Source organism: Odocoileus virginianus, chromosome 30 (genome assembly GCF_023699985.2).
Source record: "Odocoileus virginianus isolate 20LAN1187 ecotype Illinois chromosome 30, Ovbor_1.2, whole genome shotgun sequence".
NCBI lineage: Eukaryota > Metazoa > Chordata > Mammalia > Artiodactyla > Cervidae > Odocoileus > Odocoileus virginianus.
The window spans coordinates 11,117,586-11,134,404 of NC_069703.1; the positions used below are offsets into that span (position 1 = coordinate 11,117,586).

At 39.7% G+C, this 16,819-nt stretch overlaps 1 pseudogene; it reads right to left on the bottom strand.

Annotated features, from left to right (window-relative positions):
- Window positions 1–1,099: 1,099 nt before the first annotated feature.
- On the bottom strand, window positions 1,100–1,332 carry LOC139032122 (small integral membrane protein 15-like; annotated as a pseudogene).
- Between the last annotated feature and the right edge of the window lie 15,487 nt (window positions 1,333–16,819).

The window sequence follows — 16,819 nt, forward strand, 5'->3', positions numbered from 1 at the left end:
TATAGCATTCTCATTTTGACATAATTTACACCTTTTTCACCCAATTAAGATGATGCAAACATAATTTTTCCAAATGTGAAGACTTTCTTTATCATTTATGACATATGACATAACTGTAACTCTTTAAAAGTTCCTTAAAAGAAAGTTGAAATTTTAATTTTCACCGTGCATCTGTCTGATCAAAAAGTAAAGGACATCACTACCACATGAATTAACACAAAGAATGGAATAAAAAACAAAAGTGGTATCTATATGATCAGCAAATTATCTGATAAGACATTTTAACTACTTCACATTTCTACTTAGCACAAGTGAGAATAAACTGGTTCCAAGGTACTACAAGGTTTGGCATTTTTACTCTTACGGTTTAAATCGTTGAGTAGTATTACTCTACTCAAGTCATCTTTAAGAAAATGGCAGTGTTCAGAAGTACAAAAATTATTATATCCAGTAGATGGTATTCTACATAGTCAAGATAACAAGAAAATTCTTTCTAAAATTAGATTTTTAAAAATGCAGAATATCTGGTAATTACCAGTATCTCAAAAGCTAAAATGAGAAAAATACAGAAAATAGAGAGGTACTCATTGAATAATATTATTTTGCTTTGAGGAAATCAGAAATGATTCTATCCCAAAAAATAAGTAATAATGATAAGAGATATAGTTAATACACCATATATCTTTTAAGCCAAAGCATGCTTTTCTGCTCAGAACAACTCTGATTTTTACATTCTTAATCTCCTTTGTCCAAAACAGGACCCCATTTTAGGCCATTATTTGAATAGAGTTCATAATCTAAAACCACTTTTCTTCACAGGATGTTTTCATTTTGATATTAATTCACAAGCTGCAAAAACACAAATGAAAGTCAGTTATAAGAATTTGTAGCATAATAAATGCCAGTTTATAGTAACTGTCAACAGACTTCTATACTGAAGCCGAAAAGTTGCTACAGTACATGTGAGAACTGACATGATTCTTCCATAGACTCAGACTTTGTTTAGTAATACTGTCATAAGATCCGGAACGAAACCTTAATGGGTCCTTTTAAAGATGCATAATTTTCCAAACAATTTTCCTCTGGATGCACAGCCTGTTCATCCCTTCAATCTTTTTTTCAGTCGTTTAGCTTTTGCAATATTTTCTTGATGTTTTTGTTTCTTCTTTTGCTCCTTTTCTCCGGCCTCAATCATCTTGGCCAATTTCCAAGACATCACAGCACTTGCTAGAAACAATGGAGTCAGAGCAAAATAACTATTGTAAGGAAGCCACATGGGTCCTTTGCAGCCCATTCCACATCACAGTTAGCCCAAGCCTTTAAATCAAACATCTTCCTGGAGGCCTTACGCTTGAGTAGTAATCTGTAATTTTGTCCTGGGATTATCAGCCAGTCACAATTTCGGATGACCTTTGGTTGGCTGTCTTCTTCTTTAACTTCTGAGAGAAGACTTAAATTCTATATACTCCTGTACAACTTCACACTTTAAGAAATAAATATTATTCTCCTTTTGTAAAGGATCCACCAGGCTTTATCTTCAGACCAGACCCGCGTGGCGCCTGAAGCTGATGGCACCTCACAGCCACCTGCACTTTGCCTTCCTTGTGTTTTCCCCTCGCTCACCGTTCCTCACCCAGCCCGGTGGCCCTCGTCTGGGACCATGCTTTTCCGGTCCCCTGCCTTGGTGAGCGTGGGCCCAGCGGGGCTCGAATAGCCGGTGGTCCCCGGGAATCAGGGGTCGTCCCTGCCACACCCTGGGCTGCAGGCGCCGTGGTCACCTCCACTGAGCACTAGGGCAAAACTACAGCAGTGACCGCCACCCGCCTCCCCTACATCTTGCCGGGGATGGTGGGTTGGGACCCCCACTCACGGCTCCCACATATATTCTTAATACCATCTAGTATGGTGAATCTTTTACAGAGGTTTTAAATTGATTTTGCCCAAATCCATCAGATGAATGATTGTCTCTAGCAGCTATAGCCTTATAAAACAGATAGCTTATATAATAAGTCTCAAAAGTCTAAATTACTCCTTGATCCATGAGCTGCAGAATGGATGCTGTGTGGTCAGGTATAAAAACAACATTAATCTGCAGCACTGTACATTTCCATCAGAGCTCTTGGGTGAGCAGGTGCATCATCAATGAGCAGTAATATTTTGAAAGGAATCCTCTTCCTGAGCAATGGGTCTCAACAGTGGACCTGAAATATTCAGTAAGCCATGTTGTAAACGGATGTGCTCTCATCCAAGTTTTGTTCTTCTACTTAAAGAACACAGGCAGAGTAGATTTAGCATAATTCTTAAAGGCCCTGTAATTTTCATAATAGTAAAAGAGCATTGACTTCAGTAAAAATTACCAGCTGCATCAGCTCCAAAAAATGGAGCCAGCCTGTTTTTTGAAGCCAGACGTTGACTTCTCTCTAGCTATGAAAATCCTAGACGGCATATTATTCCAACATAAAGTTGTTTCATCTACACTGAAAATCTGCTGTTTAGCGTAGCTACCTTCATTAATTATCTTAGATCTTCTAGGTAACTTGCTGTGGCTTCTACATCAGCATTTGGTGCTATACTTTACATACTCTATTCTGAAAATGGCTTCTTCGCTTAAACCTCATGAACCAACCTCTGCTTGCTTCAAACTCTTCTGCAGCTTTCTTATCTTTCTCAGCTCTCATAGAATTAGAGAGAGTTAGGGCCTTGCTCTGGATTAGGCTTTGGCTTAAAGAAATGTTGTGGCTGGTTTGATCTTCTATCCAGACCACTCAAACTTTCTCTGTATTAGCAATAAAGCAGATTTACTTCCTTATCATTCATGAATTCATTGGAGTAGCATATCAGTTCTTTCTAGAACTTTTCCTTTGCACTCACAACTTGACTGATTCTTTGGCACAAAAAGCCTAACTCTTGGCTTACCTGCTCTCAACATATCTTCCTTATTAAGCATAATCATTTCTAGCTTTTGATTTAAAGTGAAAGATAGCAACTCTTCTTTTCACTAGAACAAGTGCTCAGTGAGCCATTGGAGGATTACTAATTGGCCTAATTTCAATATTGTTGTGTCTCAGGGACCCCAGGAGAGTGAGAGAGATAGGGGAATGGTCAGTTGGTGGAGAAGTCAGAATATATAGCATTTATTGACTAAGTTTGTTTTCATTTATGGCCATGTATGTGGTGCTCCCAAACAATTATGATAATAACATAAAAAGTCACTGATCACAGATCACCATAACAAATATAACAATAATAAAAAATTTGAAATATTGTGAAAATGACCAAAATGTGACACAGAGAGAGGAAGTGAGCAAATGCTGTTGGAAAAATGGCACTGATAGACTTGTTTGACTCAGGGTTACCACGAACTTTCAATTTGTAAAAAAATGCAACATGTGTGAAGTACGGTAAAGCCAAGTGCAATAAAACATGTTATTGCTGTTGTTTTTAATGTTTGCTATATTAATTGTTTGATTAACAGTATAGCTCAACATTCAGAAAACTAAGATCATGTCATCCAGTCCCACCACTTCATGCCAGGTAGATGGGGAAACAGTGGAAACAGTGGCTGACTTTATTTTTTGGGGGCTCCAAAATCACTGCAGATGGTGGCTGCAGCCATGAAATTAAAAGATGCTTACTCCTTGGAAGGAAAGTTATGACGAACCTAGACAGCATATTAAAAAGCAGAGACATTACTTTGCCAACAAAGATCCGTCTAGTCAAAGCTATGGTTTTTCCAGTAGTCATGTATGGATGTGAGAGTTGGACTATAAAGAAAGCTGAGCGCTGAAGAATTGATGCTTTTGAACTGTGGTGTTGGAGAAGACTCTTGAGAGTCCCTTGGACTGCAAGGAGATCCAACCAGTCCATCCTAAGGGAGATCATTCCTGGGTGTCCATTGGAAGGACTGATGCTGAAGCTGAAACTCCAATACTTTGGTCACCTGATGAGAAGAGCTGACTCATTTGAAAAGACCCTAATGCTGGGAAAGATTAAGGGCAGAAGGAGAAGGGGACGACAGAGGATGAGATGGTTGGATGGCATCACCGACTCAACGGACATGAGTTTGGGTGGACTCCGGGAGTTGGTGATGGACAGGGAGGCCTGACGTGCTGTGGTCCATGGGGTCACAAGGAGTCGGACACAACTGAGCGACTGAACTGAACAGCAATTAAAGTGAATATTATTCTTTTTCAAAACCAGCCTCTGCAATATTGAAATACTGAATACATTAAAAAAATAGGTAAGAATAGCCATGATTCCTCTCATTGTTCTCTCTGTTTATAGCAAGAGCTAAGGGGAACATACATCTGAGTTTTTTCAAGACATCCCAGTTTATGCCAGTTCTCCTCTTGGTTTAAATATTAATAACACTACTTTCACTCTCAAAAGTTTCTTGATTTGGAAAAAAAATTTTCTATTCTTCTTAGTCAGGATCCTGTTAGTGCTTCTCATTGTGGATGGGCACCATTTCTGACTTTTCAGAAGGTGAAACAAAGCTGCTGATCCATATATCTCCAGAGAGGGATCTATCCTCTTTTCTTAGGTCTGATTTGAGAAAAGTCCATAAAAGGCAATGATGTCCCCTCTCACTACTCCTTTTTTACACAGCGGAAATTCTGGCTAGTGCAATAAGACTATTTTCCAAGAATAGACAAATACGCACACATATGTATATATGTGATATATACACATATACACACTGATACACACATGTATATGTGATATATGTTATATATATATATATATCACATCTTCAGTCCATGGGGTCGCAAAGAGTCAGACAGGACTGAGCGACTGAACAACAACAAAATCTCTTCATTATTAAGTGTTGATGGACACTTGGGTTACTTCTATTGTAAGCAACGCTGCTATGTACATTGAGGTACATGGATCTTTTCAAATTACTGTTTTCATTTTCTTCAGATATTCATCAAAGTGTGAAATTGCTGGACCATATAGTAGTTCTATTTTCAGTTTTTTGAGGAACCTCCAGGCCATTTTCTATAATGGCTGCACCAATTCATATCCCCTCACCAAGAATGTACAAACGTTCCCTTTTCTCACATCCTCGCTAACATTTGTTATTTGGAGATTTTTGATGATGGCCATTCTGACAAGTGTGAGGTGATAGCTCATTGTGATTTTGATTTGTATTCCTCTAATAATCAGCAATGTTGAGCATCTTTTCACATGCCTGTTAACCATCTGAAAGTCTTCTTTGGAAAAATGTCTAATCAGGTTTTCTGCCCATTTTTTAATCAGGTTGTTTGATTTTTTTTATATTGAGCTGTATGAGACTATGTATTTGTGGGAGTAGAGGGCATAGAGGAAATTGCTTTAGCTTAATCTCAGTTTTGCTGTGAAACTTCAGTTCAGTTCAGTTGCTTAGTCGTGTCCAACTCTTTGTGACCCCATGGACCACAGCACATCAGGCCTCCCTGTTTATCACCAACTCCCGGAGCTTACCCAAACTCATGTCTGTTGAGTTGGTGATGCCATCCAACCATCTCATCCTCTGTCATCCCCTTCTCCTCCTGCCCTTAATCTTTCCCAGCATTATGGTCTTTTCAAATGAGTCAGCTCTTCTCATCAGGTGACCAAAGTATTGGAGTTTTAGCTTCAGCATCAGTCCTTCCAATGAACACCCAGGACTGATCTTTAGGATGGACTGGTTGGATCTCCTTGCAGTCCAAGGGACTCTCAAGAGTCTTCTCCAACACCACAGTTCAAAAGCATCAATTCTTCGGCACTCAGCTTTCTTTATAGTCTAACACTCACATACATACACGACCACTGGAAAAACCACAGCCTTGACTAGATGGACCTTTGTTGGCAAAGTAATGTCTCTGCTTTTTAATATGCTGTCTAGGTTGGTCATAACTTTCCTTCCAAGGAGTAAGCATCTTTTAATTTCATGGCTGCAGCCACCATCTGCAGTGACTTTGGAGCCCCCCAAAAATAAAGTCAGCTGCTGTTTCCACTGTTTCCCCATCTACCTGGCATGAAGTGGTGGGACCGGATGACATGATCTTAGCTTTCTGAATATTGAACTTTAAGCCAACTTTTCACTCTCCTCTTTCACTTTCATCAAGAGGCTCTTTAGTTCTTCTTCACTTTCTGCCATAAGGGTGGTGTCATCTGCATATCTGAGGTTATTGATATTTCTCCCAGCAATCTTAATTCCAGCTTGTGCTTCATCCAGCCCAGCGTTTCCCATGATGTACTCTGTATATAAGTTAAATAAGCAGGGTGACAATATACAGCCTTGATGTACTCCTTTCCCGATTTGGAACCAGTGTGTTGTTCCATGTCCAGATTTAGCTGTTGCTTCCTGACCTGCATACAAATTTCTCAAATGGCAGGTCAGGTGGTCTGCTATTCCCATCTCTTGAAGAATTTTCCACCATTTGTTGTGATCCACACAGTCAAAGGCTTTGGCATAGTCAATAAAGCAGAAATAGATGTTTTTCTGGAATTCTCTTGCTTTTTTGATGATCTAGCAGATGTTGGCAATTTGATCTCTGGTTCCTCTGCCTTTTCTACAACGAGCTTGAACATCTGGAAGTTCACGGTTCACGTATTGCTGAAGCCTGGCTTGGAGAATTTTCAGCATTACTTTACTAGCGTGTGAGATGAGTGCAATTGTGTGGTAGTTTGAGCATTCTTTGGGATTGCCTTTCTTAGGGATTGGAATGAAAACTGACATTTTCCAGTCCTGTAGCCACTGCTGAGTTTTCCAAATTTGCTGGCATATTGAGTGCAGCACTTTCACAGCATCATCTTTTAGGATTTGAAATAGCTCAGCTGGAATTCCATCACCTCCACTAGCTTTGTTCATAGTGATGCTTCCTAAGGCCCACTTGACATCACGTTCCAAGATGTCTGGCTCTAGGTGAATGATCATACCATCGTGATTATCTGGGTTGTGAAGATCTTTTTTGTACAGTTCTTCTGTGTATTCTTGCCACCTCTTCTTAATATCTTCTGCTTCTGTTAGATCTACACCATTTTTGTCCTTTACTGAGCCCATCTTTGCATGAAGTGTTCCCTTGGTATCTCTAATTTTCTTGAATAGACCTCTAGTCTTTCCCATTCTATTATTTTCCTCTATTTCTTTGCACTGATCACTGAGGAAGGCTTTCTTATCTCTCCTTGCTATTCTTTGGAACTCTGTATTCAGATGGGTATATCTTTTCTTTTCTGACTTGCTTTTCACTTCTCTTCTTTTCACAGCTATTTGTAAGGCCTCCTCAGACAGCCATTTTGCTTTTTTGCATTTCTTTTTCTTGGGGATGGTCTTGATCCCCGTCTCCTATACAATGTCACAAACCTCCGTCCATAGTTCATCAGGCACTCTGTCTATTAGATCTAGTCCCTTAAATCTATTTCTCACTTCCACTGTATAATCATAAGGGATTTGATTTAGGTTGTACCTGAATGATCTAGTGATTTTCTCCACTTTCTTCAATTTAACTCTGAATTTGGCAATATGGAGTTCACGACCTGAGCCACAGTCAGGTCCTGGTCTTGTTTTGCTGACTGTATAGAGCTTCTCCATCTTTGGCTGCAAAGAATATAATCAATCTGATTTCAGTGTTGGCCATCTGGTGATGTCCACATGTAGAGTCTTCTCTTTTGTTGTTGGGAGAGGGTGTTTGCTATGACCAGTGTGTTCTCTTGTCAAAACTCTACTACCCTTTGCCCTGCTTCATTCTGTACTCCAAGGCCAAGTTTGCCTGTTACCCCAGGTGCTTCTTGACTTCCTACTTTTGCATTCCAGTCCCCTGTAATGAAAAGGACATGTGTTTTGGGTGTTAGTTCTACAGGGTCCTGTAGGTCTTCATAGAACCATTCAACTTCAGCTTCTTCAACATTAGTAGTCAGGGCATAGACTTGGATTACCATGATATTGAATGGTTTACCTTGGAAATGAACAGAGATCATTCTCCATTTTTGAGATTGCATCCAAGTACTGCATTTTGGACTCTTCTGTTGACTGTGATGGCTACTCCATTTCTTCTAAGGGATTCCTGCCCACATTAGTAGATATAATGGTCACCTGAGTTAAATTCACCCAATCCAGTCCATCTTAGTTCGCTGATTCCTAGAACGTTGACGTTCACTCTTGCCATCTCCAGTTTGACCACTTCCAATTTGCATTGATTCATGGACCTAACATTCCAGGTTCCTATGCAATATTGCTCTTTACAGCATTGGACCTTGCTTCTACCACCAGTCACATCCTCAACTGGGTGTCATTTTTCTTTGGCTCCGTCTTTTCATTCTCTCTGGAGTTATTTCTCCACTGATCTCCAGTAGCATATTGGACACCTATCCACCTGGGGAGTTCATCTTTCAGTGTCCTACCTTTTTGCATTTTTATACTGTTCATGGGGTTCTCAAGGCAAGAATACTGAAGTGGTTTGCCATTCCCTTCTCCAGTGGACCACATTTTGTCAGAACTCTCCACCATGACCCATCTGCCTTGGGTGACCCTACTCGGCATGACTTAGTTTCACTGAGTTAGACAAGGCTGTGGTCCATGTGATTAGATTGGCTAGTTTTCTGTGATTGTGGTTTCCCTCTGGCTGCCCTCTGATGCCCTCTCTCAGCGCCAACCGTCTTAGTGGGGTTTCTCTTACCTTGAACGTGGGGTGTCTCTTCACGGCTGTTCCAGCAGAGTGCAGCCGCTGCTCCTGACCTTGGATTCGGGGAATCTCCTCTCGGCCGCTCGCTGCTCCTCTGCCGCTTGCTGCTCCAGCTGTGAATCTTAAACTGCTCTAAAAAATACTCATTATTTTTAAAAATCTCAGGTAAAAACTTGATTGGCCACAGTGAGCTGGGGGAGCAAGACCATGAAATATAGACATAATCATGGAAACCTACTTCTCAGGATGTTTTCAGCAGTGGGGATTTTCCAAGAGGGGTCCATGTGTGGGACTACTTGTCTGCTCAAAGTTTCTCTCTCAAGTTTCAGATGCCTCGCCTTCATTAAAATATTTTATGATTTCGATGGTTATGTTCACCTTATCTACACTGTTCATGCTTTTAAATTCTTTGAAAATATTCCTTCTCATTCTTTATCTTGCCAGATGATGTGGTTCTTATCTTCACAGGTTGTTCTCATCTGACAGCAGCTTGTCTTTTAAAATGCTCTTTCCTGAATCATGCACAATTGCTTTATAGAACTTGTGCATCACAGTTTGGTGTAATTTTTATCATATTTTCTATTTGGTTATCAATATTGCTTTGTTGGCATTTTAAAATAAAGTTGTTTTATTCAAGGGAGAGTCAGCTCCACAGTCTAACTCCCATGTTGGTGTGCAGGAGTGTGTGTGTGTGTGTGTGTAATTGCCTGCTGTGATGTGGATAATACGCTATGTGTGCTGTGATATTTGAAGGTGGGATGTATAGCTATGTAGCTATATAAATAGTTTAGATTACTTTTTCCAAAACTTACTTGTTGATAATAAAATTTGTAGTTTTTTTTGGCCAGGTCACACAGCCTCAAAAATTTTTGTTTATAGTTTATCTCAGTTCAGCCAAACATTTTATTACATGGAAAAACTTCATGTTTTTGAAAAGAGCATCCTCAGCATGGAATCTATCCCTCAGATAATTTACCAAAATAGCAAACAAAAAAGTCTTAGAATTGGATTCAGGAGAAGCCTAGAGTTTTATCATTTCCTTCTAGAGAAGTGATTGTCTCTATCACTGGTTTTCTATCTCTAAGCTATGTCTATGTCCGTGACATGAATAGTCTAATTCCATGACAGTCTTTTAGGAGTAATATAGCTATTTTAGCTTTAACTCATGTGCCAGAATATAGTAGGTGACAAATGTTGCACCGGAGCATGCTGTATGAGCTACGCAGCTGTTAGCTACACCCTTTGCCTCAGAATAACAAAAGAATAAAAATATTTAATAACTGCTGATCAGAGTTACATCATTAGAAATCTGAAGGTGTTACTGTGTTGGCAAAAGCTAATATTATTTGATAGGAGTAGGTTAATAAATGTTGCTAATTATAATTAAACTAACTTGAATGGGTAGCTATGTTGGTTAATTTGAAATTTAGAAAAAATTACATTCTCTAGTGAGGATCTTGGCCCTCTCTTGTGGAATGGTATTTTAATTAGGAAACTAAATATCTGGACATAGCTAAGTTTTGTTTTGGAATTATACAAATAATTGTATAGAACGGCTGTAGAGATTCAAAAAATCTCTACTGTGAAGTAAGTAACACAATTCAGAACAATTCTGTGTGTGGATCAATATGTTTATGGTTTTAAACAGGCAAAAACAAAAATGAAAATTCTATTTGTAGTCAAGTGCCATGATTTCAGAGGGCTATAAGTCCTTTGAAAAGACTGTTTCAGGTGTTTGTTTTGAGGCTGTGGCCAAATAAATTATACAGCATCGGTGTTTTTCACTCCAGTTTCAAACAAAATTAATTTCTGATTAAATGTGAAATGGATAGAGGATTGAATTTTAGTTATTTTTTGGTGAATCTGATTATTAGACTTGATAAATTGACAGTATTTATGACTCATCATGATGTGGTTGAGAGTTTATCCTTTGGAGTCAGGCAAACACACTTCCTGATCCAGCCCTACTTCTTAGTAGTCATATGACCTTGGATAAATTATTTGACTTCTCCCAAGCCTCAGTTCTCTAATCAGTCAAAATGGAAGTAAGAACAGTAGTTCTTCATAGAATTGCATGAAGACTTAACGAGACCATCCAGTTAAAGTGCTTAACATGGTATCTAGCACATCTTAGGTGCTGCATAAAAATTTCTCTTCTTCCTTTTTCTCTTTGTTATTATTGTTATTATTTTATTTTGGAGGCTTACCAGGTGGCTCAGTGGTAAAGAGTCCACCTGCAATGCAGGAGACGCCAGAGAAGTGGGTTCAATCCCTGGGTCAGGAAGATTCCCTGGAGGAGAAAGTGACAACCCACTCCAGTATTCTTGCCTGGAGAGTCCCATGAGCAAGGAACCTGGTGGGCCACATTCCATAGGGTCACAAAGAGTTGGATACAACTGAGCATGCACGCACTATTTTATTTTTATTGCTATTATTTGTGTTCTTCTTTGGTTTCTCACCAAATTTGGTACTACCTAAACCATGATTTAAGAAGTTACAGTTGTTGAATTCTTAAAATATACTGAGGGTATTACAAGAAACCCATTGGATGAGAAAACTGTCCCTTGGAAATATTTGAGACACAAAAGACAAGAGAAATAGGAGAAAAATAGGTATTGTATTTTGTTGGATTACCTCCAAAGATGTATGGGACCTTGCCCCATAGTTCTCCACGCCCCACCCCCCACCCCCCATATTGAGCTGCCTCCATGCTGCTATACGAGACTGCATTGTGCTTCCATGCTATTGAACTGGGCTTAGTGGAACTGATGCTGTTGGGCCCAGACCTCATAGCTTTATCTTTCTTTATCTTTATGCAACAATGCCAAGTGGAAGACCAAAAATGAATTACATTGCAGACTGACCAAGACTTTTGCAAGTTAATTTTTTAAAAGCAAAATATTGGAAACTGTAAGCAAAGTGAAAAGACAACCTTCAGAATGGGAGAAAATAATAGCAAATGAAGCAATGGACAAAGAATTAATCTCAAATATACACAAGCAACTCCTGCAGCTCAATTCCAGAAAAATAAATGACCCAATCAAAAAGTGGGCCAAAGAACTAAACAGACATTTCTCCAAAGAAGACATACAGATGGCTAACAAACACATGAAAAGATGCTCAACATCACTCATTATCAGAGAAATGCAAATCAAAACCACAATGAGGTACCGTTACAAGCCGGTCAGAATGGCTGCTATCCAAAAGTCTACAAGCAATAAATGCTGGAGAGGGTGTGGAGAAAAGGGAACCCTCTTACACTGTTGGTGGGAATGCAAACTAGTACAGCCACTATGGAGAACAGTGTGGAGATTCCTTAAGAAACTGGAAATAGAACTGCCATAGGACCCAGCAACCCCACTCCTGGGCATACACACTGAGGAAACCAGAATTGAAAGAGACACATGCACCCAATGTTCATCGCAGCACTGTTTATAATAGCCAGGACATGGAAGCAACCTAGATGCCCATCAGCAGATGAATGAATAAGAAAGCTGTGGTACATATACACCATGGAATATTACTCAGCCATTAAAAAGAATTCATTTGAATCAGTTCTAATGAGGTGGATGAAACTGGAGCCTATTATACAGAGTGAAGTAAGCCAGAAAGAAAAACACCAATACAGTATACAAACGCATATATATGGAATTTAGAAAGATGGTAATGATAACCCTATATGTGAGACAGCAAAAGAGACACAGATGTGTTGAACAGTCTTTTGGACTCTGTGGGAGAAGGCGAGGGTGGGATGATATGGGGGAATGGCATTGAAACATGTAAATTATCATACGTGAAATGAATCGCCAGTCCAAGTTCGATGCATGATACAGAATGCTTGGGGCTGGCACACTGGGATGACCCAGAGGGATGGGATGGGGAGGGAGGTGGGCGGGAGGTTCAAGATGGGGAACACATGTCCACCCATGGTGGATTCAAGTCAATGTATGGCAAGACCAATACAATATTGTAAAGTAAAATAAATGAATAAATAAATTAAAAAAATAAAAGCAAACTATTTACAAAGTACAATGGAATGTACTAGAAAGTCTGGAAAGAGGAACTCTGAATCCAGCCCCAATTCTGCCACGGATTGGTGTGACCTTGGGTAACAAGCTTAAACTCTGGGCCTTTGTTTCCACAACAATGGGTTTGAAATCCTAGATGTCTTCAAAGATAACTGTTGGCTCAAATGCTTTCTAATTCTGTATTTTCCTAAATCCTGCAGCAATTGTACTAAGTTAATTTTTTAAACTTTCCTTGTTCAGGGTAAACTTGTTATGATAGCAGAAATAGGGGAGAAGACCTTGGGAACAGTGCAGGACTTGAATTCAGGGTTCCAATTCAAGTTCTGATGTGTTAATCTTGTTCTGATGTGTGATCTTGGGAAATCCCTCTTCTTAGTATATCTTAACTCTGCTTCACATTCAATTAAACTGGGAGAAATTTAAAAACACTGATGTTCTAGACTCCATTCATGAGGGTTCTAAATACTCAGCCATCAACAGGTTGTTAAAGCTTTCCAGGTGACTAGAACAGAAAGGCAGGATTGAGGATCACTGCAAAAACCAGGGGTCCTTAATGTCCTTGCATCCAAGATGGAGCCCCTAAAAAGAATAGTAATTACTGTCCTCTGTGACAGAATTGAAGATCAAATAAAATAATAAAATAGATAAAAGCACTTTAAGGCTTCCCAGGTGCACAGTGATAAAGAATTCTCCTAATGCAGGAGATGCAACACGGGTTTGATCGCTGGGTAAGGAAGATCCCCTGGAGAAGGAAATGGCAACCCACTCCAGTATTGTTGCTTGGGAAATCCCATGGGGCAGAGGAGCCTGGCAGGCTTGGGGTTGAAAAAGAGTTGGACCCTACTGACCACGAGTGTGCACCATGCAAAAGCACTGTGAGATGTGTAAACGCACAGTAAGTCTTAAAGCAAATGCTATTAAAGAGCTTAAGTATTATTATTATGTAAATGTAGGGATTAGCTTTAGTACATTAATTCTGTTGGTGGGATTCTACCCTTTCACTTACAGTCTCTAAAAGTATTGATAGTTAAGGACCTCTTTCCCCAATCAGGACGTGGCAATTTACTACTGCAGAAACTTGAAGAGTTGCTCCGTGACCCAGATAGAGTTTAATAGTGACGTGTTGCCTCGGTGATTATTATCAATAAACAGAATTCTTCCAAGTTTTGCACAGGATAGATTATCACCACAAATCATCACGACACGCTTGTTTATCCCTTTGTACTATGGCTTGTAAGTGCAGCAAACTGGGATAAACTAGTCAAATGTTTGTACAGTGGGGAGAGAAGTCAGCTGTTTTAAAGCTGTATCTTATTCTGTCAGGAATTCATACTTAACCTTCATTTAGTGTAAATAATATCCTTTAAGAACTAAATTTTATGTGTCCCCAGTGGTTATCTTTATTCAGATGTATTCACGCTTGGACACTTGGATACATTTTTGCCTGTTCAACTATTCCATTAGAAATATGACTGTGTCCATTGCAGTTTTGGTAATAAATACTTTTGCTTTTCCCGGTAGGGTTAGAGTAAGTCACACCTTGACTTCTGAAATTGGCCCGCTGTAGTCTGTCCTTCAGAATGAACACGTGTATTTATTTATTTATTTATTTTTTTGACAGACTAAATAATTGCTTCATTTTATTTTTTATTTTTTAATTTTTTTTCCATTTATTTTTATTAGTTGGAGGCTAATTACTTTACATCATTACAGTAGTTTTTGTCATACATTGAAATGAATTAGCCATGGATTTACATGTATTCCCCATCCCAGTCCCCCCTCCCACCTCCCTCTCCACCCGATCCCTCTGGGTCTTCCCAATCCACCAGGCCCGAGCACTTGTCTCATGCATCCAACCTGGGCTGGTGATCTGTTTCACCCTAGATAATATACATGTTTCAATGCTGTTCTCTTGAAACACCCCACCCTCGCCTTCTCCCAGAATCCACAAGTCTGTTCTATACATCTGAGTCTCTTTTTCTGTTTTGCATATAGGGTTATCGTTACCATCTTTCTAAATTCCATATATATGTGTTAGTACACTGTAATGGTCTTTATCTTTCTGGCTTACTTCGCTCTGTATAATGGGCTCCAGTTTCATCCATCTCATTAGAACTGATTCAAATGAATTCTTTTTAATGGCTGAGTAATATTCCATGGTGTATATGTACCACAACTCCCTCATCCATTCGTCTGCAGATGGGCATCTGGGTTGCTTCCATGTCCTGGCTATTATAAACAGTGCTGCGATGAACATTGGGGTGCACGTGTCTCTTTCAGATCTGGTTTCCTTGGTGTGTATGCCCAGAAGTGGGATTGCTGGGTCATATGGCAGTTCTATCTCCAGCTTTTTAAGAAATCTCCATCTTTAACAAGTGGTGCTGGGAAAACTGGTCAACCACCTGTAAAAGAATGAAACTAGAACACTTTCTAACACCATACACAAAAATAAACTCAAAATGGATTAAAGATCTAAATGTAAGACCAGAAACTATAAGACTCCTAGAGGAGAACATAGGCAAAACACTCTCCGACATAAATCACAGCAGGATCCTCTATGACCCACATCCCAGAATTTCAGAAATAAAAGCAAAAATAAACAAATGGGACCTAATGAAACTTAAAAGCTTTTGCACAACAAAGGAAACTATAAGCAAGGTGAAAAGACAGCCCTCAGATTGGGAGAAAATAATAGCAAATGAAGCAACAGACAAAGGATTAATCTCAAAAATATACAAGCAACTCCTCCAGCTCAACTCCAGAAAAATAAATGACCCAATCAAAAAATGGGCCAAAGAACTCAACAGACATTTCTCCAAGGAAGACATACAGATGGCTAACAAACACATGAAAAGATGCTCAACATCACTCATTATCAGAGAAATGCAAATCAAAACCACAATGAGGTACCATTACACGCCAGTCAGGATGGCTGCTATCCAAAAGTCTACAAGCACTAAATGCTGGAGAGGGTGTGGAGAAAAGGGAACCCTCTTACACTGTTGGTGGGAATGCAAATTAGTACAGCCACTATGGAAAACAGTGTGGCGATTTCTTAAAAAGCTGGAAATAGAACTGCCATATGACCCAGCAATCCCACTTCTGGGCATACACACCAAGGAAACCAGATCTGAAAGAGACACGTGCACCCCAATGTTCATCGCAGCACTGTTTATAATAGCCAGGACATGGAAGCAACCCAGATGCCCATCAGCAGACGAATGGATGAGGAAGCTGTGGTACATATACACCATGGAATACTACTCAGCCATTAAAAAGAATTCATTTGAATCAGTTCTAATGAGATGGATGAAACTGGAGCCCATTATACAGAGCGAAGTAAGCCAGAAAGATAAAGACCATTACAATATACTAACACATATATATGGACTTTAGAAAGATGGTAACGATAACCCTATATGCAAAACAGAAAAAGAGACTCAGATGTATGGAACAGACTTGTGGACTCTGGGAGAAGGAGAGGGTGGGATGTTTCAGGAGAACAGCATTGAAACATGTATATTATCTAGGGTGAAACGGATCACCAGCCCAGGTTGGGTGCATGAGACAAGTGCTCGGGCCTGGTGCACTGGGAAGACCCAGAGGGATCGGGTGGAGAGGGAGGTGGGAGGGGGGACTGGGATGGGGAATCCATGTAAATCCAGGGCTAATTCATATCAATGTATAACAAAAACTACTGTAATGATGTAAAGTAATTAGCCTCCAACTAATAAAAATTAAAAAAAAAAAAAAAAAAAAGAAGTGAAAAAAAAAAAAAAAAAAAAAAAGAAATCTCCACACTGTTTTCCATAGTGGCTATACTAATTTGCATTCCCACCAACAGTGTAAGAGGGTTCCCTTTTCTCCACACCCTCTCCAGCATTTATTGCTTGTAGACTTTTGGATAGCAGCCATCCTGACTGGCGTATAATGGTACCTCATTGGAACACGTGTATTTAATACAGACTTGCAGACTTATTTTCCATGAATTTGCAGGCTGCCTGTGCAGCTGTGTTCTTGCTGTCTTGCAGCTACTATTCAGGGTTGAGTTTGAGGAACACATACTCAGGGCACCTGTGGTGACAGCCTCCAGGAAGGGCTGTCACTGTATGCATTAGTCCATCCTCTGACGTGTCACGGCTG